This window comes from Ursus arctos, unplaced genomic scaffold (genome assembly GCF_023065955.2).
Source record: "Ursus arctos isolate Adak ecotype North America unplaced genomic scaffold, UrsArc2.0 scaffold_7, whole genome shotgun sequence".
Classification (NCBI taxonomy): Eukaryota; Metazoa; Chordata; class Mammalia; order Carnivora; family Ursidae; genus Ursus; species Ursus arctos.
In genome coordinates, this window is record NW_026623089.1 from 78,904,733 (window position 1) to 78,911,624 (window position 6,892).

The following is a 6,892-nucleotide window of genomic DNA, read 5'->3' on the forward strand; positions in this document are numbered from 1 at the left end:
GTAATATAAAGTTACCGAAAATTTGACAACAATTCTCCTTTTTTTACTTACCCTTACATTTACACAAAGCAAGAAAGTCATAACCCCATAACAGACTCACTAGGGAACTATACTTTCTCAAGCCTGAATATCCCATTAATATTTTGCATAGAACAAGGTAAATAATAATATTAATTTCTAATACAAATGCATGTCAAATGTTAAGTGTCTGGTGAATTTCTTTCAGGAAGAATAATTAGTTTCAGAGAGGTGGAACTGGACTAAAATGATGGCTTTTCGAGACTCATGAATCCAAGAGCAAGGAAGTTGTCTGATCACCTAGGGCCTTGGTCAGCTCTGATCACTTCCCCATTGTCCTCCTGTGCAAAGCTCATCCACACCTTCTAAGGTCTGGCTCAAACACCACCACTTCTCAGAAGATTTCCTTGAACTTCACGCCCCCAGATTCATACTTCTTCTTCTAAATCACTTTTTATTATGCTCCTGAATTATCTCTTTAGTCTATCTCCCTAATTGTTTTAAGTAGCTTGAGAACAGGATTTCTGTGTTTCTTACCTTTTAACTTTTTAAAATCTTTATTTTGGAAAAAAATATAGATTGCTGTGAAATTGCAAAAGTAGTACAGGAAGGTCCTACATACTCTTGGCTCAGTTTCCCCCAAAGGTAATATCTTACATGACTATAGTGTGCTCTCAAAACCATGAAGCTGACCTTGGTATAATCCACAGAGCTTATTCAGATCTCACTATGTACTCTCTGTGTGTGTGTAGATTGTGTAACCATCGCCACAATTAAGATCCAGAACTGCCCATCACCGCAAAAATTCCCCTCGAGCTTTCCCTGCACGGTTAACAACCACTCCCACACTCCCCAGCCCTCCTTGAATCCAACCCTGACAACCGCTAATCTGTCCTTCATCTCTGTAACTTTGTGTAAAGGGAATCTTGCGGTATGCGACCTTTTGATAGTCACTTCTTTCGCGCACTTGAGAGCCATCCAAACTGTGAACTGTTAGAGTGTGTCGCATTTGCTCCTTTTTATTGCTGAGAAATATCCAGGGTATGGGCCTCCTTCGGTTTATTTAACTACTTACCCACTGAAGGACTTCCGGGTCGTTTCCAAGTTTTGGCTTTATCTTTTAACTTTCCAGTGCTTAGCAAGGTGACTTGAAAGTAGAAAACACTCAATTCAGGTTTGTTAATTTGAATTCATTGCTAGTCCCACTTGACACGGAACTCGGGGCTGACACCTGCTGTACATATTAACCCTTAGGGGAAATGTCAGTTTCTCACGTTTCCATTGACTTCACTCTTATCTTCATCTGAAACTGAGAGATTGCAAAACATCCAGGTGGTTCTCGTTCCATTTTAGAGCTCTGATGGGATTGAAGAAGTGCTTTGGGGTGCAGTGAAAACAGATTCCTGGCACTCACACCTTGATGATTATGAAAACCTCCCCAAGCCAGGATCTGGGTGTGACAGGGGCTCTTATCTCATCAAAATCTCCATCAGCATCGTCACAGCTCGCACAGAGCCAATCCAAATGGAAAGAAGAATGACAATAATATTGCGCCATTATTAAAAATTTCTGTGAAGTATAAAGGCACCAGTATTTTTTTTCCCAATAACTCCTACCTTTGTTTGCCATTTAAAAAAGTTTTGATGGAAGCAGTCGACGCATAGCCCTACGTCAGCGTCAGTATGAACCTAGTGCCTCGGCAGCTCTGTTCATTGGGCTGCGCTCACAAGTGCAGCTGCCTCTGTTACCACCGGGGGTATTGTAATCGCCATGTTCCCTGCGTTGTGTCTTGTCTTCCCAGAACCTGTTCCGTCCATCACTGGAAGCCTGTGTCTCCCACCGCCTTAATGCATTTTGCCCATCTCCCCACCCCTCCGCTCTGACAACCTCTCAGCTTGTTCCATGTATTTATGGGTCTGTTTCTGTTTCTGTTTATTTGTTAGTTTTCGTTGTTTTGTTATGTTTTTGTCATTTTGTTCTGTGGGCAAATTGCTTTCCTAACCAAACCAGTCCACTGAGCTGAGAAAGTTAACATTTTCGGAATACTACATGCCCTTCATAAGCTTCACCAAAATAAGCACTTTTAAGTGTTTACTTAGATGGTACAGAGTCTAAAGTTGGAACCACACAGAAAAGATTAGCGTGGCCCCACATGAGAATGCCTCAAAAATTCGTGAAGCGTTCCATATATTTTTTTTAAGATCTTATTTATTTATTTGACAGAGAGAGACAGAGAGAGAGGGAACACAAGCAGGAGGAATGGGAGATGGAGAAGCAGGCTTCCTGCCGAACAGGGAGCCGGATGCGGGGCTCGATCTCAGGACCCTGGGATCATGACCTGAGCCGAAGTCAGACGCTTAATAACTGAGCCCCCCAGCCCCCCAAGCGTTCCATTTTTTTTCTTTTTAATGGTAAACACTTAAAAATGACCTCTGTCGCCTGCCACCATCATCCCTCCCCAAAGAAAGATCCCTGGAAACTGCTATAGGTGAAAACACCAGGTCCTGGATTCTATCAAAGCATCTCATCAGCCCTGTGGGATGGCACAGCTCCAAACACAGAAGACAGAGGCCAAAAATCAGCCCTGGGACGGAACAAAGGACAAACTGCTAACTACCTGCTCTGCAAGATTTCCCACAGGGATATATGGAAACCACATAGGTTTCTATGTGATAATTAAATAATACGATTTTTATTACTAAAAAGTACATGTGTGTGATTGAAAATTAGAAAAATACAAATATAAAAATGATTTATTATTAAGTAGGTTATTTAAACGGGGCTTAAACGGGTGTACCACACCCTGGTATTTCTAATAGTTTAAGCTGTCAAAAGGCAAATATAGGAAGAAATTACATAGTTGCAAAAAAAACCCCAAAAACACTTAGCTCTTTTCATATTGAAAAAACTCAGTTATTTTAAGCAATCAAAGATCTGGTAAAGACAATGTGAAGTATAGGAAATATTTAATAAGACCCAGAATATTTGCTTCTGAGGCAGACTATATAAAAGGTAAACAAAAAACATTTTATAATCCTTTATTAAGAGAAGACCAATAATCCAAGACATGTTGTGATTTAAACAGAGAGAAAATTAAAGTCTAGCTCTGTATCAGCCCATCACTGAGACAATCTGGCCAGTGGTTGGTACTCAGGGAACCCTCGTGGTACTGGGGTCACGGCCCGGGAAAATCTAACGTTGATAATGATGAAGCTCCCACCCCAAAACCTTCTTAGGGAAATCCCTGGTAAAGCCCCCGAGGGAAAACTACCTTCACCATGCAAAGTTCCTTGACCCTCCCATCGCCATCTGTTCCATCCTTACCCTCTCCCCTCAGCCTCCAAGCTGAAAGGATTGGACTATTTGACCTCTAAAGTTCAAGGAACCTCCTGGTTCCTTTCCCTATGGACCCAGCTCTTCCTGCCTAGATTGTCCTGATTGGTCGTTCGGCCACATGAGCACAGGAACTTACGTTTACCTCTCAGCAAGACTTGCAAGATTCGCCCATAGCCCATGCCGCTAAATGACACCCCACCAATTTTCCATTGCTGATTTGCATTCTTCCTGAATGAAGAGGAAGTTCTCTCTCCCAATCTTGTTGACCCATCTTCTATCTATGTAGAGAACATACTGTCAAAGAGGCAGAAGGGAAATTGGGGGTTTTTTTTCTTGATTTTTTTTTAAGATTTTTATTTTTAAGTAATCTCCACACCTAAAGTGGGGCTCGCACTCACAACTCCGAGATCAAGAGTTGCATGCTCCAAGGACTAAGCCAGCCAGGTGCCCGGAAGCAGAAGGGAAATTGTATGACATTCCTCAAGGAAGGCCTCACTCAGAGCTAAGCAAGGAGCAGAGTCGTCCCTGAATGTCCTGACTCTTCCCTAATTTTAAGTGGGGTGCTGTTCTCCTAAGGCAATATTTCTCAAGCTTGGGTCACTCACATTTCTCATTCACAATGCTTGCTGTATCTGCATGCCACCCATAATCCTGCTTATTCAAAGTTCTCAAAATCAATTTATCTCTTTAACTTAAATACCTTTTTAAAAGAAACTTCCTTGCTGGGGAGCCTCGGTGGCTCAGTGGGTTAAGCACCTACCTTCAACTCAGGTCATGGTCTCAGGGTCCTGGAATCCAGTCCAGCGTGGGGCTCCCTGCCCAGCGGGGAGTCTGCCTCTCCCTCTGCCCCTCCCCCACCCATGTGTGCGCACTTCCCCCACCCAAATAAATAAATAAATAAAATCTTTAAAAAAAGAAACTTCCTGCAGCTACTATTAATGGAAGGAAAGGTATTATTTGCCAAAACTTGAAAGTTGCCATAAACGTAATAACAATAAAAAACATAATTGATGATAAAATAGATATCAGGACTAGTCAGGGCACGAGAGTTTTAGAACTCCTTTCTTTTGTTAGATGCTCTCTTTGTTTGCCAGGGAGATGAGCAATTGCTAGAAACAAAGACATAAACCAAAGTTAAACTCTCTCTCCTTGTGACATTCAGAAGGTTGAAAGAAAAAAAAATTAAGATTTTATTTTTAAGTAATCTGAACACCCAATGTGGGGTTTGAACTTACAACCCTGAGACCAAGAGTTGCATGCTCTACCCGCTAAGTCAACCAGGAGCCCCAGAAGGTTGAAAGGCATTTGGTAGGGAGACAGGGTAGGAAGTATAATGTCTCCCCAAAGATGTCCATGTCCTAATCCCAGAAGCCTGCAAATGTGTTACCTTCTACGGCAAAAGAGATTTTGCACCTGTCATTACATTGGGAAACCGGAGGTGAGAATTTTATTCTGGGTTATCTGGGTGGGCCCAATGGAAGCATGAGGGTTCTTCTGACAAGGAGGCAAAAGGTCAAAGTCAGAGAAAGCAAATATGACCTTGGAACAACCGGCAGTGGTGTGAGGTACTCGGAGGCAAGAAGTGCGGGCAGCCCCTCGAAGCTGGAGAACATAAGGAAGCAGTTCTGCCCTGAAGTCTTCAGAACGAGTGCAGCCCGGTCAGCACCGTGCTCTCAGCTTCCTGGCCTTGGCCTTGGCTTTCAGAACCATAAGAGAATAAACGTATCTGACTTCAAACACCACGTTCGTGGTTATTTGTCACAGTGACAAAAGGGACTGACTCCCTCATCCTGTGATTCTGTTATTTAGCACCTCTGTATGATTTAGTAGCCTGTGCAGCAGCTAAAATCTCCCAGAGTCCCAGGGGAGTCTAGCCCACACTCGGGGAAACTGAGGAGCTCCACTGGGGCGGCCGCGAGAGGGGTAGCCATCAATTAAAGCAACTGCGGAAGAATTTGGGCCTGAGGCAGTGAAGCTGTTGCTGGAGTGATGGCTGATTACAGGGGAAGCTGTGCGGTCAGTGTCCTGCTTCCTCTCCCACTTAGTCCTGAGCTGGGCGACAGCATTCCTGCATTCCTGCATCAGCCCTCCTTCGGCAAATGAACCCCGCCCTGAGGTAGGCCATCCCTGCGGTTCTTTCTGCACTGCCTTTCTCTGGATTCAAAGGGATAAAGAAAGGGGGGTAATCAGAAGGGGGAATGAAGCATGAGAGACTATGGACTCTGAGAAGCAAACTGAGGGCTTCAGAGGGGAGGGCGGTGGGGGAATGGGATAGGCTGGTGATGGGTAGTAAGGAGGGCACGTATTGCATGGTGCACTGGGTGTTATATGCAACTAAAGAATCATCGAACTTTGCATCAGAAACCAGGGATGTACTGTATGGTGACTAACATAATATAATAAAAAAACATTAAAATAAAAAAAATAGGCTAGGAAATAGTCTCTTAAATTAAAAAAAATTATTTTGTTTTTGTTCAATTGCAGAAGTAAAATCTGTTTATTATAGACGTTTTAGGAAATAGACACTAACAAAGAAAACAATAAATAACCAAAATCCTCACCACCAAAAACTACTTGGTTCATATTTTGATAGATTTCTTTCTGGTCTTATGTCTATTCAGTAAATATTATTTAGTAGTCTTTAGCTTCTGGGTTGAAACATATTGTGAACATGTGACTATCCTGCTACAATGTATCTGTAATGACCGAATAGTACTCTGTTGTGAGACTGAACTAGATTTTACGTAACCATTTCCCTCACGTGGCTGCTTATGCTATTTTTGTTTGCCAGCGATGGGTCCTAGAAATAAATTTCTGAATTAAGAATTTTTAATTTGGGGGGCACCTGGGTGGCTCAGTCGGTTGAGCTTCCAACTCTTGGTTTGGCTGAGGTCATGATCTCGGGGTCGTGAGATGGAGCCCCGTGTCTGGCTCCGAGCTCCCCACAGAGTCTGCTTGGGGTTCTGTCCTTCCCCCTCCCTTTGCCCGTCCCCCTGGTGTGCTCGCTCTTTCTCTATCGCAAATGAATGAATCTTTAAAAAATATATTTAATTTTGGAATTAATTGCAAGTTTGAGTGAATAAAAGAGAGGGAAATAAGTAGTGACCTTTTTGGGGAAAAGAGTGAGAAGTGTCTTTTTACTTCCTATTTTATGTGTTAAATGAGAGAATATGCTTGCCTTCCTCTTGACCTTGTATCGGAGAAAGAAAAAGGGCAGAAACAGATGCTCTGGAAATGGAGTAATTCCTTAAAGAGGAAAAACAATAGGTGAGGTTATCTTTTCCTAGGTATTTAGATGAATTTATAGATACTTCTCGGGTCAGTGCTTTCTGGTTGCAGAAAGGTAAAGCAGGTGGACAGTCCTCATTGTGGCACAATGGGGAAGGTCCTTCCAAGGTCTTTCCAAGGTCTTTGCCTTTATCAGGAAAGTTGCCTACTCCGCCCTCGGCCAGAAATAGACCTGCGGATTTAATCAACACAGATGATCAGATTGTAGGGCCTCAAAGTAAATTTCTGCCTCAGCTGTCTACCAGGTTGT

General features: G+C 42.9%; 1 non-coding gene across 1 annotated transcript; it reads left to right on the plus strand.

The window, feature by feature from the left end:
- Window positions 1-2,107: 2,107 nt before the first annotated feature.
- Window positions 2,108-2,211, plus strand: LOC113259312 (U6 spliceosomal RNA). The gene has a single exon (XR_003317556.1). It is a non-coding gene; the product is annotated as a U6 spliceosomal RNA (small nuclear RNA).
- Window positions 2,212-6,892: the final 4,681 nt, after the last annotated feature.